Source organism: Callithrix jacchus, chromosome 21, assembly GCF_049354715.1.
Source record: "Callithrix jacchus isolate 240 chromosome 21, calJac240_pri, whole genome shotgun sequence".
Classification (NCBI taxonomy): domain Eukaryota; kingdom Metazoa; phylum Chordata; class Mammalia; order Primates; family Cebidae; genus Callithrix; species Callithrix jacchus.
In genome coordinates, this window is record NC_133522.1 from 21,413,433 (window position 1) to 21,433,568 (window position 20,136).

General features: G+C 36.9%; 1 long non-coding RNA gene across 3 annotated transcripts in view; it reads left to right on the top strand.

Moving 5' to 3' along the window:
- Positions 1 to 112: 112 nt before the first annotated feature.
- The window catches only part of LOC108589410 (uncharacterized), a 207,063-nt gene continuing 187,039 nt past the window's right edge, over positions 113 to 20,136 (top strand). For all 3 annotated transcript variants that reach the window (XR_013530574.1, XR_013530572.1, XR_013530573.1), the window contains exons 1-2: positions 113 to 182; positions 3,828 to 3,925. This is a non-coding gene — a long non-coding RNA (uncharacterized LOC108589410). The remainder of the gene's footprint in view (positions 183 to 3,827; positions 3,926 to 20,136) is intronic.

Here is a 20,136-nt window from a genome sequence, read left to right on the forward strand (position 1 = left end):
CCGCAGACCCCTGGGAAATGTAGTCCGCTTGCTTTGAGGCAATCGGAGAAGCTACCGCTCTGACCAAAGCAAGGACTTCATCTACCGTGAGGGCGCGGGGTAAAGAGCCTCCATTCAACCGCTGCCGGTGACGACTGAGCTGCCTTCCCACGCACTGCCGCCTGGACCAGTCAAGCTGAGGGGTAGGAGCGCCGTGGCGAGGGAAAAGCGTTTGTAATCAAACCTGTTGTCCCGCGAGCCTACTTGAGAAAAACACTCTATTTTTTAGCCCCCTCCCGCGCTCTGCATTCGGGGAAGCGTAGTTCCGGCCTTCCTCTTTCCGCGGGAGGTAATGAAAGGGAGGATGAGAACCGTTCCTTATCGCTGTCTGTGGTTGCGCCCCTAATCAGGTCCAGGATTCGAGTTTGTGTTCTTTCGTTTCAATTCCTTTTAAAGCGCATTCCTTTGCCTGAGATCTAGCTTCTCGATGGCGTTCCTATAGCCTCCCCACGCCCCAGCCATCCTCCTTAGAAGGGTCCCTGTCGCAGTTTGGGGCCCAAGGGAAGTGGGTTTTGACGTTTCTGCTCGCAGCGCTGGGAACAGCCCTGAAACTCCAGTGACCCTCAGTCCTCTGCCTTTGTTTTGGGATAAATGAATTCAAGCATTCTTCAGTCAATTCGATTTATTCAAGAGAGCAGGAACACATTTTCTCTATGCTAACACTGAAGTGGGCAATTAAAAACAAAGAAAAAAAAAAACGAAATTAAAAAGAAAACCCTTAGCTCTATCTTCAAGTGAGGTTTAAGTGGCCAGAATTGACCTTGTGGACAAGTCCTGTAATGTGACGGCCATTTTAGGAAACTTGTGACATGTTCAGGTTCTAGTCTGCAGTGACATTTTTCTCATATCTTGGTCACTGGCCGCATTTAATGGCTCCTCTGAGAGTGGTTTTGCCATTTTTGCTGTTAGAGTTCACGACAGGTAAGATCCTGGAAAACTGAATCTTATAAGATCCTGATTTGTTCAAGAAGCAGATAAAGATAATGTGATTTCAGAGTAGAAGGCCTTTAGAATTAAGGTTGAACTTAATAGGTTGTATTCATTTTCTATTTCTGCCTTAACAAATTACCACAAATTTAGTGTCTTAAGCCAACACAAGTTTATTGTTTTTACAGTTCTGTATATCAGAAACCTGGTATGGCTCACACTGAAGTAAAATCAAGTTGTTAGCAAAGCTGCATTCCTTTCTGGAGGTTCTAGAGGAGAATCCATTTCCTGCTAATTTGAGTTATTGGCAGAATTCATTTTCTTGCAGTTGCAGGGCTCAGGTCGTCATTTTCTTGCTGGCTGTAACCTGAGAGCTGTTTCCAGTTTCTGAGGCCATACACATTTCTTAGCTCACAGACCCTCTTTCTCCATCTTCAAAGCCAGGAACAGTAGGTCAGGTCCTTCACAGAGGACATCTTTCTGCATTGCTCTTCCAAATCTTAGATGTCATGTGATTACATTGGACCTATCTAGTCAATTCAACATAGACTCCATTTCAAACCCTGTAAACTTCTCATATCTGCACAGTCCCTTTTGCCATGTAAGGTAACTATTCACAAATTCCAAGAATTTGAAGAGGCCTTTATTTTGCCTACTAAAATGGTTCTGCAACCCCTCAAATTCACATCTGACCACATAACAAAATGCAACATCCATCCACCGAAGTCCCATCCCATTATAACATTAACTCAAAGTCCAAAAGGTTCATCTATACTTCATCAGTTCAATAGTCTCAGATATAATTATCTAAATCAACTAAATCAGGTAGTAATTGATACCACTTATCCCTTCTTGTTTGCTTACAATCAGAGGGATAAGAATGCTGGTGAGACTATTCCAGCAAGGTTATAAAGAACAGAAAAGTCAAGGCATTGGGATTGGAAAGTAATCATTGTTATCATTCTCCAATGGTGACCAAGTTATTTGTTGTTGTTACAGTTATTGTTTGGTGTTATATATTAGAATCCATTGCAATTCTTCTTCTTGATACTTGGATTGTTTTAATTTTGGCTGATGGCAGCCTATTCAAAATTCGCTCATGAGTGCTTTTGACACAACTCTAATAAGCTTTACTTACTGCCTTGCTACCTGCTCTAAAAAGATGTCTGTGATCCCCTTATTTATTTTTTTATTTTTGTTTCATACTTATAATTAACTGTATGTCTAAGGAACCCTACTTTCTTTTATTAAGAAAGTGTAGTGTCTGGAGACCATGATTTGCATGCTAGGGGGCTATAATTTTAAGGATGTCAGTTCTCTTTATATATTTGAATTCAGTGAAATATCAAACATAATACCAGCAGGATATTTTATGACTTGACAAAGTGATAATCAAATTTATTTTGAATATTTAAGATAAGAATTTAATGAGCATATAGTCCTTTCACATGTTAAGTGACAAAATCACAAACTTAATACTACAGAGGAAATAGAAAATAGACCAGATAAGCTTAGCAGCACATGCTTGTAGTCCCAGCTACTTGGGAGGCTGAGGTGGAAGAATCACCTGAGCCCCGGATTTTGAACCCAGCCCGGGCAACACAGTGAGACCCTATTTCAAAGAAAGAAAAGAAAAGAAATAAAGAAAAATAAAATGGACCAAAGAAGAAAGTGACAATCTCTTCAAAATAAAGGGAACTTACATTATTCAACAAATGTAACAGGGCAATTAGTTATTTATAACTTTGAATGTAAAAGGGGATGTTATACCTTAACAGCAAAATAAATTATAAGTGGATAAAATGTTTAATTAAAAAATACAAGTAATTTTATTCATTAACTCAAGGATAGGAGAAGTCTTTGAAATTAAGACTTAAGACCTAGAAACAAAGCAAAACTAAACAGAAAGCATACATTTGGTTATGTAGAATTTAAAATTATGTAGAAGACAGAATTACTTATTTGAATTTATATGAAGTCAAAAGACAAATGACAAACTGAAGAAATACTAAACATACATGATGTACAAAAGATTTAATTCCTTACTTTATGAAGAGTTCCTTTAGAATATAAAGATGTACAACTCAATTGAAAAACAAGACAGGACATAGACAATAGAAAATAAAATAAAAATAACCAACAAACATGAAAATAAATTCTATCTTAATCACATTTAAATAAACATAAATCAGAATAATAACATGTTATTTCTTCCTATCTGTAATCAGTTGAATTGTGGCCCCCCTCCAAAAGAGATATGCTGGAGTTCTAAACTCCTGTACCTCAGAATGTGACTGTATTTGGAAATAAAGTTGTTGGATATATAATCTGATAATATGATGTCACACAGGAATAGAGTAGTCTCTTAATACAATATTACTGGTATCCTTATAAGAAAAGGGCCATATAAAGACACAGAAACACAAGGAAAATGTTATGTGATGACCAAGACAGTGATTGGAGTTATGTGCTTACAAGTCAGCGAACGTCAAAGATTGACAGCAAACCAGCAGAAGCTATAAAGAGACAATGAAGAGTTATCCTGCATATTTTAGAGGGAACGTGCCCAACTCATATTTTGATTTTGGACTTCTAATCTCTAAAATTGTGAGACAATAACATTTTGTTGTTTTCAAGCCATGCAGTTTGTGATAATTTGTTATGGCAGCCCTAGGAATCTTTATACTATCTTACTGGAAAAATATTTAAATAATGATAAGCAGTGCTAGTGAATGTCTTTTGCTCATGATAGGCCTGTTTGTGGAATACATTTTGAAAGAGTAATATTGATTAAATTGCAGGGCACATAGATTTGCATTACAGCCATGATTATAATGAATGGAATTACCTTTTCTCCACAGAGAGATGGAAAACAGCACAAAATTAAATGAAATAATAGTTTCAGACTTTGGAAACTATGCAGAGGAACACTGATCTCTGGGAGAAGGAGTTAAACCAGGTAAAGTCTATAGTCATCCTGTATTTCTATTGAGAGACCACTTGTAAGAACACAGTGTAGAGTCCCAAATAGAGCATTTGGCCTTGCCTTGTAGAGAAGATACATATCAGAGTTCAAGAGTTTTGGAAGGAGGCTGAAGTTACGGCAAAGGGCACTGAAGAGGTAAGTGCTATGCAGAACACCAGAAATCCCCAAGATATTGAGATATCTTTACTTCACACCATACACAAAAATTAACTTGAAATTGTCATAAATCTAAATGTAAGACTTCAAAGCTCAAACTACAAATTTATGGGAAACAGGATGGGAGAAGATATTTGTGATCTTCTTGTAGGCAAAGATTCCCTACATATGAAATAGAAAGCATGAATCATGAAAAAGTTGATAAACAGAATGTCAGTAACAGTAAAAATTTCTATTCTTTTTTTTTTTTTTTTAATTTTTTATTGGATTTTAGGTTTTGGGGTACACGAGCAGAGCATGCAAGACAGTTGTGTAGGTACACACATGGCAGTGTGCTTTGCTTTTCTTCTCCCCTTCACCCACATTTGGCATTTCTCCCCAGGCGATCCCTCCCCACCTCCCCATCCCACTGGCCCTCCCCTTTTCCCCCCAATAGACCCCAGTGTTTAGTACTCCCCTTTCTGTGTCCATGTGTTCTCATTTTTCATCACCCACCTATGAGTGAGAATATGCGGTGTTTCATTTTCTGTTCTTGTGTCAGTTTGCTGAGGATGATGTTCTCCAGATTCATCCATGTCCCTACAAACGACACAAACTCATCATTTCTGATTGCTGCATAATATTCCATGGTGTATATGTGCCACATTTTTCCAATCCAGTCTAATATCAGTGGGCATTTGGGTTGATTCCAGGTCTTTGCTATTGTAAACAGTGCTGCAATGAACATTCGTGTACATGTGTCCTTATAGTAGAACGATTTATAGTCTTTTGGATATATACCCAGTAATGGGATTGCTGGGTCAAATGGAATTTCTATTTCTAAGGCCTTGAGGAATCGCCACACTGTCTTCCACAATGGTTGAACTAATTTACACTCCCACCAACAGTGTAAAAGTGTTCCTTTTTCTCCACATCCTCTCCAGCATCTGTTGTCTCCAGATTTTTTAATGATCGCCATTCTAACTGGCGTGAGATGGTATCTCAATGTGGTTATGATTTGCATCTCTCTGATGACCAGTGACGATGAGCATTTTTTCATATGATTGTTGGCCTCATATATGTCTTCTTTCGTAAAGTATCTGTTCATATCCTTTGCCCACTTTTGAATGGGCTTGTTTGTTTTTTTCCTGTAAATCTGTTTGAATTCTTTGTAAATTCTGGATATCAGCCCTTTGTCAGATGGGTAAACTGCAAAAATTTTTTCCCATTCTGTTGGTTGCCGATCCACTCTAGTGACTGTTTCTTTTGCTGTGCAGAAGCTGTGGAGTTTCATTAGGTCCCATTTGTCTATTTTGGCTTTTGTTGCCAATGCTCTTGGTGTTTTGTTCATGAAGTCCTTGCCTACTCCTATGTCCTGGATGGTTTTTCCTAGATTTCCTTCTAGGGTTTTTATGGTGCCAGGTCTTATGTTTAAGTCTTTAATCCATCTGGAGTTAATTTTAGTGTAAGGTGTCAGGAAGGGGTCCAGTTTCTGCTTTCTGCACATGGCTAGCCAGTTTTCCCAACACCATTTGTTAAACATGGAATCCTTTCCCCATTGCTTGTTTTTGTCAGGTTTATCAAAGATTGTATAGTTGTATGTATGTTGTGTTGCCTCCGGTGCCTCTGTTTTGTTCCATTGGTCTATATCTCTGTTTTGGTACCAGTACCATGCTGTTTTGATTACTGTAGCCTTGTAGTATAGTTTGAAATCCGGTAGTCTGATGCCCCCGTCTGTGTCCTTTTTGCTTAGAATTGACTTGGCTATGCGGGCTCTCTTTTGGTTCCATATGAAGTTCATGGTGGTTTTTTCCAGTTCTGTGAAGAAAGTCAATGGTAGCTTGATGGGGATAGCGTTGATTCTGTAAATTACTTTGGGCAGTATAGCCATTTTCAAGATATTAATTCTTCCTAACCATGAACATGGAATGTTTCTCCATCTGTTTGTGTCCTCTCTGATTTCGTTGAGCAGTGGTTTGTAGTTCTCCTTGAAGAGGTCTCTTACGTTCCTTGTGAGTTGTATTCCAAGGTATTTTATTCTTTTTGTAGCAATTGCAAATGGCAGTTCGTTCTTGATTTGGCTTTCTTTAAGTCTGTTATTGGTGTAGACGAATGCTTGTGATTTTTGCACATTGATTTTATATCCTGAGACTTTGCTGAAGTTGCTTATCAGTTTCAGGAGTTTTTGGGCTGAGGCAATGGGGTCTTCTAGGTATACTATCATGTCGTCTGCAAATAGAGACAATTTGGCTTCCACCTTTCCTATTTGAATACCCTTTATTTCTTTTTCTTGCCTGATTGCTCTGGCTAGAACTTCCAGTACTATATTGAATAGGAGAGGTGAAAGAGGGCATCTTTGTCTAGTGCCAGATTTCAAAGGGAATGCTTCCAGTTTTTGCCCATTCAGTATGATATTGGCTGTTGGTTTGTCATAAATAGCTTTTATTACTTTGAGATACGTTCCATCGATACCGAGTTTATTGAGGGTTTTTAGCATAAAGGGCTGTTGAATTTTGTCAAATGCCTTCTCTGCGTCAATTGAGATAATCATGTGGTTTTTGTTTTTGGTTCTGTTTATGTGGTGAATTACGTTGATAGACTTGCATATGTTGAACCAGCCTTGCATCCCCGGGATGAATCCTACTTGATCATGATGAATAAGTTTTTTGATTTGCTGTTGCAGTCGGCTTGCCAATATTTTATTGAAGATTTTTGCATCTATGTTCATCATGGATATTGGCCTGAAGTTTTCTTTTCTCATTGGGTCTCTGCCGGGTTTTGGTATCAGAATGATGTTGGTCTCGTAAAATGATTTGGGAAGGATTCCCTCTTTTTGGATTGTTTGAAATAGTTTTAGAATGAATGGTACCAGCTCCTCCTTGTGTGGTAGAATTCGGCTGTGAACCCGTCTGGACCTGGGCTTTTTTTGTGTGGTAGGCTCTTAATTGCTGCCTCAACTTCAGACCTTGTTATTGGTCTATTCATAGTTTCAGCTTCCTCCTGGTTTAGGCTTGGGAGGACCCAGGAGTCCAGGAATTTATCCATTTCTTCCAGGTTTACTAGTTTATGTGCATAGAGTTGTTTGTAAAATATTCTCTGATGTTGGTTTGAATTTCTGTGGAATCTGTGGTGATTTCCCCTTTATCATTTTTTATTGCATCTATTTGGTTGTTCTCTCTTTTCTTTTTAATCAATCTGGCTAGTGGTCTGTCTATTTTGTTGATCTTTTCAAAAAACCAGCTCTTGGATTTATTGATTTTTTGAAGGGTTTTTCGTGTCTCAATCTCCTTCAGCTCAGCTCTGATCTTAGTTATTTCTTGTCTTCTGCTGGGTTTTGAGTTTTTTTTGATCTTGCTCCTCTAGCTCTTTCAGTTTTGATGATAGGGTGTCAATTTTGGATATCTCCATTCTCCTCATATGGGCACTTATTGCTATATACTTTCCTCTAGAGACTGCTTTAAATGTGTCCCAGAGGTTCTGGCACGTTGTGTCTTCCTTCTCATTGGTTTCGAAGAACTTCTTTATTTCTGCCTTCATTTCGTTGTTTACCCAGTCAACATTCAAGAGCCAGTTGTTCAGTTTCCATGAAGCTGTGCGGTTCTGGATCGGTTTCTGAATTCTGAGTTCTAACTTGATTGCACTATGGTCTGAGAGGCTGTTTGTTATGATTTCAGTTGTTTTGCATTTGTTGAGCAGTGCTTTACTTCCAATTATGTGGTCAATTTTAGAGTAGGTGTGATGTGGTGCTGAGAATAATGTGTATTCTGTGGATTTGGGGTGGAGAGTTCTGTAAATGTCCATCAGGTTTGCTTGCTCCAGGTCTGAGTTCAAGCCCTGGATATCCTTGTTGATTTTCTGTCTGGTTGATCTGTCTAGTATTGACAGTGGAGTGTTAAAGTCTCCCACTATTATTGTGTGGGAGTCTAAGTCCTTTTGTAAGTCATTAAGAACTTGCCTTATGTATCTGGGTGCTTCTGCATTGGGTCCATATATGTTTAGGATCGTTAGCTCTTCTTGTTTTATCGATCCTTTTACCATTATGTAATGGCCTTCTTTGTCTCTTTTGATCTTTGCTGCTTTAAAGTCTATTTTATCAGAGATGAGAATTGCAACTCCTGCTTTTTTTTTGCTTTCCATTAGCTTGGTAAATCTTCCTCCATCCCTTTATTTTGAGCCTTTGTGTATCCTTGCATGTGAGATGGGTTTCCTGGATACAGCACACTGATGGGTTGTGGATTTTTATCCAATTTGCCAGTCTGTGTCTTTTGATTGGTGTATTTAGTCCATTTACATTTAGGGTTAATATTGTTATGTGTGAATTTGATACTGCCATTTTGATGCTAAGTGGCTGTTTTGCCTGTTAGTTGTTGTAGATTCTTCATTATGTTGAAGCTCTTTAGCATTCAGTGTGATTTTGGAATGGCTGGTACTGGTTGATCCTTTCTATGTGTAGTGCCTCTTTTAGGAGCTCTTGTAAAGCAGGCCTGGTGGTGACAGAATCTCTGAGTACTTGCTTGTTCGCAAAGGATTTTATTTTTCCTTCACTTCTGAAGCTCAGTTTGGCTGGATATGAAATTCTGGGTTGAAAGTTCTTTTCTTTAAGAATGTTGAATATTGGCCCCCACTCTCTTCTGGCTTTTAGTGTTTCTGCCGAGAGATCTGCTGTGAGTCTGATGTGCTTCTCTTTGTGGGTGACCCGACCTTTCTCTCTTGCTGCCCTTAGTATTCTCTCCTTTATTTCAACCCTGTTGAATCTGACGATTATGTGCCTTGGGGTTGCTCTTCTTGCGGAATATCTTTGTGGTGTTCTCTGTATTTCCTGCCATTGAGTGTTGGCCTGTCTTGCTAGGTGGGGGAAATTTTCCTGGATGATCCTGAAGAGTATTTTCCAGCTTGGATTCATTCTCTTCGTCCCCTTCTGGTACACCTATCAAACGTAGGTTAGGTCTTTTCACATAGTCCCACATTTCTTGGAGACTTTGTTCATTCCTTTTTGCGCTTTTTTCTCTAATCTTGGTTTCTCGTTTAATTTCATTGAGTTGGTCTTCGACTTCAGATATTCTTTCTTCTGCTTAGTCAATTCGGCTATTGAAACTTGTGCATGCTTCGCGAAGTTCTCGTATTGTGTTTTTCAGCTCCTTTAATTCATTCATATTCCTCTCTAAGGTATCCATTCTTGTTATCATTTCCTCGAATCTTTTTTCAATGTTCTTAGTTCCTTTGCATTGATTTAATACATGATCTTTTAGCTCACAAATGTTTCTCATTATCCATCTTCTGAAGTCTAATTCCGTCATTTCATCACAGTCATTCTCCGTCCAGCTTTGTTCCCTTGCTGGTGAGGAATTTTGGTCCTTTCTAGGAGGCGAGGTGTTCTGGTTTCGGGTGTTTTCCTCCTTTTTGCGCTGGTTTCTTCCCATCTTTGTGGATTTGTCCGCTGGTCGTCTGCGTAGTTGCTGACTTTTCGATTGGGTCTCTGAGTGGACACCCAGACTGTTGATGATGAAGTATTTCTGTTGCTTGTTTTTTCTTCTACCAGTCTAGCCCCTTCGCTGTACGACTGCTGAGGTTCGCTCCTGACCCTGCTTGTCTGGGGTGCTCCTCTAGCAGCTGTGGCACAGCGAGGGATGCTACCAGTTTCTTTTTCTGCTCTCTTTGTCCCAGGATGATGCCTGCCTAATGTCAGTCTTTTGGATATAGAGGGGTCAGGGAGCTGCTTGAGGAGACAGTTTGTACTTTATAGGAGCTTAATTGCTGAGCTGTGAGCTCTGTTGTTCATTCAGGGCTGTTAGGCTGCTATGTTTGATTCTGCTGCAACAGAGCTCATTAAAAAAACCCTTTTTTTTTTTTTTCTCTCAAATGCTCTGTGTTGAGGGGTTTGGGCTTTATTTTTGGATGTCCGTTGAGGTCCTGCCCAGCTAGGACGCAGACTAGCCACTGTTTGCCTGCCGAGTCTCCGCCCTGCTGTTGTGTGATTCGCCCTGTTCCTGCAGGCTCTGCTGTGTTCTCCGCCACGCCCTGCAGCGGAGTCTCTCTGTTGTAGCGGGTTGCCTCGGCAACGGCAGGCTGCGTTAGCAGTGGGCGTGTATCTCAGTAGGGACGGGTTGCCTCGGCAACGGCAGGCTGCGTCAGCAATGGGCGTGTATCTCAGTTGGGGCGGGTTGCCTCGGTAATGGTGGATGCCCCTCCCCCTCAGAGCGTCTCGGGCCGTCTGCACAGGCCTAGTTTGAAATCGCAGTTTTGTTCGTCCCACCGGGCCATCCCTAACGCTCTGTCCCTGCAATCCCCTGGACTGGCCCACTGTCCAAGTCTAGCTCAGTCTCAAGTCCAGCCCTCTCACGTCTCCGGTTGCTGGTTCAACGGGGCACCCGGACAAGCGCGCCCTGTGGGGAGCGCTGGGTAGGGCCGGCCGCCGCTCCCCCGGCTCCCGGCTTCGCCAGGCGGAGGTTCTGCCTGGCGTCCCGCATCTCCTCTTCACTTGGGAATTTCCCCGTTCCTTGGGCAACAAAGATCAGTCTGGAAATGCAGCTCAGACTCACCTCTCCGCGGACACAATGAGAGCTCCAATCCTGGGTTGTTCTCACAGTGCCATCTTGAGTCGCAGAGAGCAAAATTTCTATTCTTAATGTCATCAAGGAATGAAAGGTCAACTCACGAACTGAGAAAATATACCTATAGTACATATATTTAACAAAAGACTTGTATCTAGAGTTTATGAGCAACTCTTACAACTAAATAATAATATAACAGAAAATACCTAGTTAAAAGTTGGTTATAAGATTGTAATAGATATCTCATAAAAGAAAATATACTAATAACCAATAATTGTGATAAGATACTTAACACTGGGGACAAATAAATCACTGCATATCCACTACAATGTCTAAAATTTAAAAATTGATTCACTAAGTTTTGGCATAGATATGGAAAAACTGGAATTCTCATATGTCACCAGCAATAACGTAAAATGGTACATTAACTTTGGAAAAAGAACGTCTTTCATCAGATTGTGAGCCTTAAGGATATATATTTTATCTCTTTAAACTTTGCATCTCCACAGCCTAAAATATCCCCAGGGGCCCATAATAAGCACTCAAGGATTTATGAATGAATGAATGAATGAGGATGCAAAATGACATATCTTTAAGTTAGTCTAAATCCTTAATCTTCTGAACTATTCATTCCCTTTGTTCAAGATATAATTAACCACTTATAATTCCATGAATCTATCCCACTTGATTTGAATTCTGGAACGCTGATTATCAATGTGGCAGTGAGCAAAGTTACCCTTTGAGTCAGTTTTCTCTGCTTCCTCGGGTTGTATGAGTAGTTAAAAAAAAAAAAAGTGTGTCAGTTTCTTATGTTGTTCAACATATTGTTATATCACACTCAGCACAGAAAGTCAACACTAGAACAAAAGTATGCCAAATTACAGAGTTTATTGCCAGCGACCACAGAGGACTCACGTCTCTCTAACCCGTGGCAGAGAAAGAAGAGTGACAAGACCTTTTTATACCCACAAAACTACCTTGGGAGTGGGGGTGAGGAACGGAGATGGGAATGAAAGCTGTCAATCACCTCCTAGGCTGAGAGGAGGGTGAGGGGGCTCTAGACATTCTAAGGGCCAGGGGACTTTTGTCATTCCAATTGCCACCTAAGTGGTTTACAGAGGTCAAGGTAAACATTAGTTTATACATTATTTGGACAGGTGTGGGGTCTACATAATTTTAGGTTACTTGGCACCAGGATGGAATTATCTGGGGGTGCTTACTTTGGTAAACAAAGGCCAGCAATTCTGGCAGTTACAGATAAGAGAAAGTATGCAGCTTGTCCTCTCTTTACATTTTGCAAGGTAATCTTAGAAGTTTACAGAAGCTATGGCTAGCAGTCATTGTGAGGAGAATGGAAACAGTTTTCCCATTTTAAAATGGCATTGTACTGGTTCTAATTCTAGGCCAGCTATATCACAATATCCTTACCATATGACTTAGCAATTCCACTTGGTATTTAACCAAGAAAAGTAAAACCATATAAAAAAATTGTACAAGGATATATGTAGCAGATTTTCTTGCAGTAGCCCCAAACTAGAAGCAACAATAGATCCGTTAACAGTTGAGTCAATAGATAGTTTTACTGTACCATTGTGCATAAGAACTATTAAAATGTGTCCACATGGTAACTTGCACATGAGTGATTTGGGCATCTGTGTCCATAATAGCCTCCAAACAGAAGCAATCAAAATTCAGCAGGTAAATGGAGATGCAAATTATGGTGTATCCATGTAACAGAATTCTACTGCAATAGAAAGAAATTGTTGGTAAATGCATAACATGATGAGCTAAGCAAAAGAACCCAGGCACAGTGGAACTTCTATTATATGGTTAAATGTATAGAAAATTCTAGAAAAGAAATATCTAATACACAGTGAAAGAAAACAGGGAAGTGATACCTGAAATGCAAGGAGGTGATTGACTGGAAAGGGACACAAAGGAAGTTTTTACAATGATGCAAACGTTCTACATCTTAACTGTGGTAGTGGTTACACGGATATAGATCTATCTCTCTCTATATAGATATCTCCTTGTATAAATACTATCTCTGTCAAACTCATTAGATTGTACAGCTAAAATGGATGAATTTTATTTTATATAAATTATACTTTAAGAAAGTTATTTTGAAAAATAAAATTTTCTATACCTGCAAACTATAAAGAAGGACACCAGAAATTCTAAGTATTCTACTGCTAGGAATTTATAGATGTTCTTATGAAAGTACACATCTTAATTGCCCGTGGTAGGACCCTTTCCCAAAAAATAACTAGAAACGACCTAATCAACGATTTAAAATGACTCTGTCAAAACAGTGGAGTCATAACCAAAAAATGAAATTCATTGTGTTGTTGTATTTCTAAAATGTGTTTCTAAACCATGTTGTTAAGTAAAATCGATCTAGGTTTAGAGCACCTATTAATTACATATTAATGCTACTTTGGATAGCCTAAACAATATATGCTAATAGCATAAGCATTTTATGTCCACTTTACTTTAATTTTAAGTTATTATTGGCTTTACTATATTTTCTTATTTCTATTATATTTTCATATTTGAACCATTGGTTTTTCAGAAGTTGTGCTTCCTAATTTCCAAACATTTGGTAATTTTCTAATTACCTTTTTGGTATGATTTCTAGGATAATTATACTGTGGCTGGACAACATAGTCTGGATGATTTTAAACCTTTGAAATATATTCCTACTTGCTTTATTGTCTAGAATATATTCTGTTTTGGTGAATATTCCATCTATGTGTAAAATGTGTGTTCTACCATTTCTGGGTGTAGTATTTTGGAACTATCATTTAGATGTAGTTTAAAGCTTCTGTATTTTAATTTTATTCTTATTACTGTTCTAAATACTTTATCTGTCATTGAGAGTCGTCTGTTAAAACATCCATCTATGATTGTGGATTTTCCTAATTGATATGTGTGTGTATGTGTATTCTCTGCTTTTAGACAAATACAAATTTAAGATTATAGTTATTTTATTGTCATGAAATATTCCTTTTTATGTTTAATAATACATTTTGTTTTAGAGACTACTTTGTCCCAGGGTCAGAACTACAAAGCAAAATTTAAGGAGATGCTTACTCTCTGATTCTGAGTCTGCAGTTGTAGGAAGCTGAGAATAAGTTCCCCCTTAAATTTTGTGTCCTAGCTGCCTCATCCTATAAGAGGCATTCACTCTCATTTGCGCTTGCTTTCCTTGCCCTTGCTCCAGCCCCACTTTTTCTGATATTAAGACAGTAACTCCAGCTTTCTTTTGTTTGTATATGCTTAGTACATTTTCCCTATCCTTTATCTCTTGACCCATTTATGACCTTATATTTAACATGTTTATTGTATGGAAGCTAAGTGTACACATAGATATAGAATGTGGAATAATAGACGTTGGAAACTGGAAAGGATGAGAGGGTGGGGGGTGTGAGGGATGATAAATCACTTAATGAGTACAATGTACGTTATTGAATGATGGTTACACTAAAAGCCTAGACTTTACCACTATGCAATACATCCATGTAACAAAATTACACTGGTACCCCTATATTTATAGAGATTCATTTTTTTAATAGCGTCTCTTGTAAATAGTATATAGTTGGGCTTATGTTTTAATGCAGTTGGATAATATGTCTTTTATTTGAATTATTTAGTCAATTTACATTAACTGTAGCTATGGTTATAGATGAATGCATGGATTTAAGCCTACCATCTTGCTTTATTTAAAAAGTCTCATTTTTTTTTACTTCTTTCCTGCTTTCTGATGGATCACTCAGTAATTTTTATTCCATTTTATGTCTTTTTTTTCAGTTAATATTTTATTTTTTTCTTTTATGTAGTGATTATCTTAGTGATTTTAACATGTATCTGTGACTTATTACATTTAGTCCTTTTATCATGTCTTGAAGAATGCAAAACTCTCATAGCACTTTACTTGATTTACCACTCCCTTCCTTGAATATTTATTGTCATATATTGTACATGTACTATGTTATATACCCTAGAAGTAATAGTTATTACTATTGTTTTAAAGACATTAATATTTTTTAAATTTCCTCATGTATTTAACTTTTTTAGTGCTCTTTCTTTTATGTTTTCATTTTTGACCATTTTCCATATGGTTTGAAAAATTTCATTAACATTTTTTGTAGTGCTGGTTTGTTGGATGCAAAAGTTTTTCAGGAGGGTCTAAAATATTTTTATATCTTCTTTATTTTTAAAAAATATTTTCAGGATTTGTGTTGGCAGTTTTAATTTCTTCCCTCTTTTTCTTTTATCACTTTAAAAATGCCATTCCATTGCCTTTGTCTTATAAATTATCCATAAATCTCATTCTTGCTCTTTGAAGAAGACATGCCTTTTTTCTAGGCCTGGTTTAAAAATCTGTCTCCTCTCTCTCTCTCTCTCTCTTTTCTTTTTTTTTTTTGAGATGTTTAAATATGTTTTGCCAAATATAGTTATTTTGTATCTGTCTTTCTTGAGGTTGACTGGGCTTCTTGGACCTCTGGCTGTTACCTTCATTAGAAATATCCTCATTGGAATATTTTCATTGGAAAAATCCTCATCCATAGCACTTCACATATTGTCTCTGTCCCTTTTTTCTTTTTCTGAGATTTTATTTCAACATATCTCTGCCCATGTCTTATATTAATTTTTGGCCTATATTCATTAATACTTAGTTCTTTTCTTTCCATTTCTTTTGTTTTCACGTTGATTTTTTCTGTCTCTGTGTCCACTAATAATTTCTTTTTTGTGTCCAGTCAGCTATTTAACACATTCTAAAATTTTTAAATAATATATTTTATATTTTTTAGTTATAGAATGTTTTATTTGATTTTTATATTTATTCTAATTGTATGTTGAAATTCTGTCTTTCATTCTGCTTGTTGTTTATGTTCTTTAATTTAAATGTATTTGTTAAGTATTTTAAAGTTTTTATCTGTTTATTCCAGTGATATCCATGGCCGGGGGGAGGGAAAGTGTCCTTATTTCATCTGATTCTTTTTTCCTTTTCTTTTGTCATGTTTTCCAGTTTCTTCATATATCTCATATCTATACGTGTTAGAACCGTAGAGAGGGAGGTCGATGTTATTTTCTTCTCAGACAAGATTTGCCCTTTTCTCTTATGCAGATACACTGAGAATTAATCAATTCAGTACAACTGGGAATTTAGCCACATAGGTGTTGGATTCCACTGCAAGTAAAAAGTTAGTCCTTCTCTAAAGTATAGACATGTCCTGTTTTGTTGCAGACCTCTCCCTCTAGAGGGACTTTATCTCTTAAGAATTGCGAGAAACAGGAGTTTCTGCTCTGCTTTGCACCACCTTAGCACTCATATTTGGGGCTCCTTTAGATTACACTGCTGTTCACCACCCAAATCTTTCAGGGTTTTTGTTTCTCCTAGAGGAGTTATTTCCTTAAGTCAAGCTTAATCTTTACTATGTACACAGATTTGGCAAATGCTGCCATGAAGAAAACCGTTGATCTCATCTTTCCTAAGAGATATTCCATCTCTGGAAACAGTTCATTTAGTCCTCTTTGCATCCTCCCTACTTTGATGTCTTACAAACTTGACTTTGGGATGTAAACAGTTTTTTCTATTTGTTGAAGCGTGGGTTATAACTTGTACCCTATCTTCTTTATTACACTCAGAGGTTAAAATAGACAAATACTTTCATGAGTTTGTTACCTTTATTGGTCCTGGCTGAGATAAATACTGATGAAAAGGATTTTAAGATATATTTATACTTTTGGAAAATGAGAGCCATAATTAATTAATAATATCTGCCATGAGATTGGATACAAGAGTATGGGACTCATACTATTCCTACATCTGTCGAATTACACTATTTGTTTCTATGTACAAAAATCTTTGGTAGGTGGTGGATGTGCCCAAGACACAGGGAGGGAAAAGAATTAAACAGGGAAGTACAATATAGACTCTGAATTGGGGCATCAAGGAAGAAGGGGCTTTGTCGTCTTGTTCTTTCTTATATATTCACTTCTACAACAGTGCTAAGTAAATTGTGGATGCTTAAATATATTAACTCAATGCATGAATGAAAAGAGTGAATAAAGGGTATATATGACAGTATGTAGGTAAAATTCTTCAGTAAGTCTTGGGGATCTAGCTGCTTAAGGACTAAGACCATATCTAGGTCCTTTTAATATTTCCACAGCATCCCACAGAGATATGTTTCTGAATATGTATCATACATGGAAATTATATGTTGTTGAATGAGTGATTGAGTAAATGTCTATTAGGGAAGCTAATCATAAATACTTCTACTGTTGCTAAAATGACTGGATTTATCCATTCATTCCAAGAACTTATGCTGATGGTTTATATTGTATCAAATACTGTAACTGAGGGCATTTTTTACTCAAACCAATAACAACATGTAAATTTATGCAAACAATAAGATTATATCTTTAAAAGTTTTTCAATAAAAGCTGCATAAACAGCATATTCAACAATCTAATTAAATAATTTTACAATATTTCTTCGGGTTTAATGGCTATTTGTGTCTTCTGACATGCTGCTAGTCATTCAAAGGTCACATACTTGAAAATGAAGATCAAGAAAAATGATTTAGACTCATAAAAGACAAATCATTTCTTTCTGGACATGTGATTATTAATAATTAATTAGTATTTAAATATGTATTATTTAAGTTCCCTTTAAGTTATAAAAGTCTATGATTTGCTAAACAGTTTATGTAAATGATGAATAAAACATAAAATAATAACAGTTGCCATTTTTAAAATTCCATAATAACTGATTTATATGTATTATAAACTTCTTTTCTAAAAGCAGAGTTTGGAGGTGGGTTCATAACTTTCTACCAACAGAAAATTGAGATTTAGAGAGTTAGCTAGGGAAGAATTTAAAACTATATCATCTTATTAAAAAAAAATCTATGTTCTTGTCTTAGCTTGGGCCTCCATAATAAAATACGATGGACTGTTGGCTTCAAAAACAGAAACTTAATATCTCACAGTTTTGGTGGCTGGTAGGTTAAAGATCAAGGTGCTGGCTGAATGAGTTTTTGTGAGGATCCTCTTCCTGGCTTACAAAAGGCTGCTTTCCTTGTCATTTATTACTTGATGTAGAGGGGGGGGGGGAGAGAGAGAGAGAGAGAGAGAGAGAGAGAGAGAGAGAGAGAGAGAGAGAGAGAGAGAGAGAGAGAGAGGGAGGGAGGGAGGGAGGGAGGGAGAGAGGGAGAGAGGGAGGGAGGGAGGGAGGGAGGGAGGGAGGGAGGGAGGGAGAGAGAGAAAGAGATCTTATACCTTTTATAAGGTCACAGTTTTGCAGTATTAGTACTTCATTCTTATGATCTCATCTAACCTTAATTACATCCTGGAGCCTTTATCTCCAGATACACATTTCACATTTCACATTGAGGGTTTGGAAAGGCTTCAACATATAAATTCTTGGGGACACAAGTCACTCCATAGCAATTCTTAAGCACTATAATATACTCTTTTGTATTTAATTGATTATAATTCTTAAATAAATATAAAATTATTTAATATGTTGAGTTACTTTTCAGTTGCCTTCTGGGTGTTATTTACATTGTGACTTTTAATACTAACTCCCTGAATAACTCTGACTACAATATCTGCTGAATTAAGGAGTGAATCCCATCCCTAAAAAGAACAAGTTTATGATAATGCAGATGTGTGTTCTTGTATGATCTTCATTTTTTTGTCTCCAAAGTATAAATTATGCACTATTTCCAATGAAAATGATACCCTGTAAGTTTTCTTTCTAGCAACTCTAGAATTCAGAGAATAAGCCTAAACTCAGCTTTGATTTCCTCGACTTAATTATGTCTTAGATATGGGACTTTAGTAGTCTAATTCTCTTTGCATCTTCATTGTTCCTCAGTCCACCAAAACAATATTTAGCCTCAGCAAGATCATTAGATTTTGGGTACAGCTTTAAAATATATAAATAATACTATCCCAATAGCTAAAAATTATTTTGCATAGCTGGACTAGTAAGGAATGACAGTGGGTTATAGAAGATGGAAACGTATCAGCTTTCAGGTGTTTTTCTCTTTTTAACAAAGAAAACCCTAATAAAAATAGTATTTTCAAAGAACTTACTTAGTTGTTCTTAACACAAAGCTATGGTCTTAAATTTTTGCCTGATATGATGAAATTCAATAAAGTCACCAAATAAGAGTTTTCTAGACTCAACTCTATACAGGTGGAAGACAAAGGAAAGAAGGGAAATTATGTCCAGATGTTCACAATCATTTTGTCCTAATCAAACATTTGATCCGATTCAAAAAAACATGTTATTTTTAACAAGAACATTCAACATTTTGGTAATTGGTGTTGAAGTTCTTGGCTAAATTTAGAGCAAATTAGCTATACTATGTACATCAGTATTTTTTTTTTTTTTGGTTCAGATTTGGAGGAAACCCATTAACTTGAAACAGAATAGGATCTGTTGCCTAATAGAGCAGAAATAATTCTGGGTGAGCTATTAGAAAAGAGTTCCAGGACCCTATGACATTGATTACATGACTCTTACATGTAAACATTGATAATATGACACCAATAACGTCTCTTTGGCAGATATGGCCCTGGAAATTTCTTTCTTTCTTTGAAAATGTTGTGATTCCATTCCTCCCTCCCTCCTTCCTCTGTCTTCCTTTTCCTGTCTTTCTTCCACAAATAGTTGTACAACTACAATTTCCTAGGCACTGTGAATACTGTAAGGAAACAGAACAGGATTCCTGAGCTCAGGGAGCTTATAATCCAGTCAGAAGAGCCCAGAACTTTAACAATGAGTTGCTGAAATAATGATATAATTTTAAGCATGATAACTGCTTCAAAGAAAATATTTACATTGGTGGGAAGGGGGCTTTTGTGTATCATCTTATGTTTTAATGTATACACCTTTATTCTCATGTATTAAAGGGAAGTACTTCCATCTTTTCTCTTTTTTTTTTTTTTTTTTTTTTTTTGCTGTAAAGAGAGATTTAATTGGTAATGGGCCAATATTTTAATAAGGATAATAATACTTATAATGCAGTCTACAACTAATGTTAACATTTCAAATATATTTTTAGTAAAATTCGTCTTCTCTTTTCCTAAAAACATTATTTTGCAAGATTCTAAAGAATAGGCATAAGCTTATTTCAGTGCCATCTACTTTTACGAATTTCAAATGTTAGCAATGAGTTGTTTTATTCATGAAGATGATGAGCTCAGAGGACTAGGTGAAATATACAGTGCCCTAGATTTCTCCTTTTTTTTATGTGATTTTTTTCCCCTAAATTTTAGGCCAGCTAAAAACACTTTCTTTGTATAGATTATTGTAAAAAATTTAAACACAGCAGTATGTAAAGTTAGAAAATATCTCCCTTCAAACAATTCAACTTCCCCATGTGGTGTTTTCTTGACATTTTTTTTTCTGCATAAACATATATAACATAGCTATACATTTTTATTCACAGAAATTTGTTAATATCATATATATTG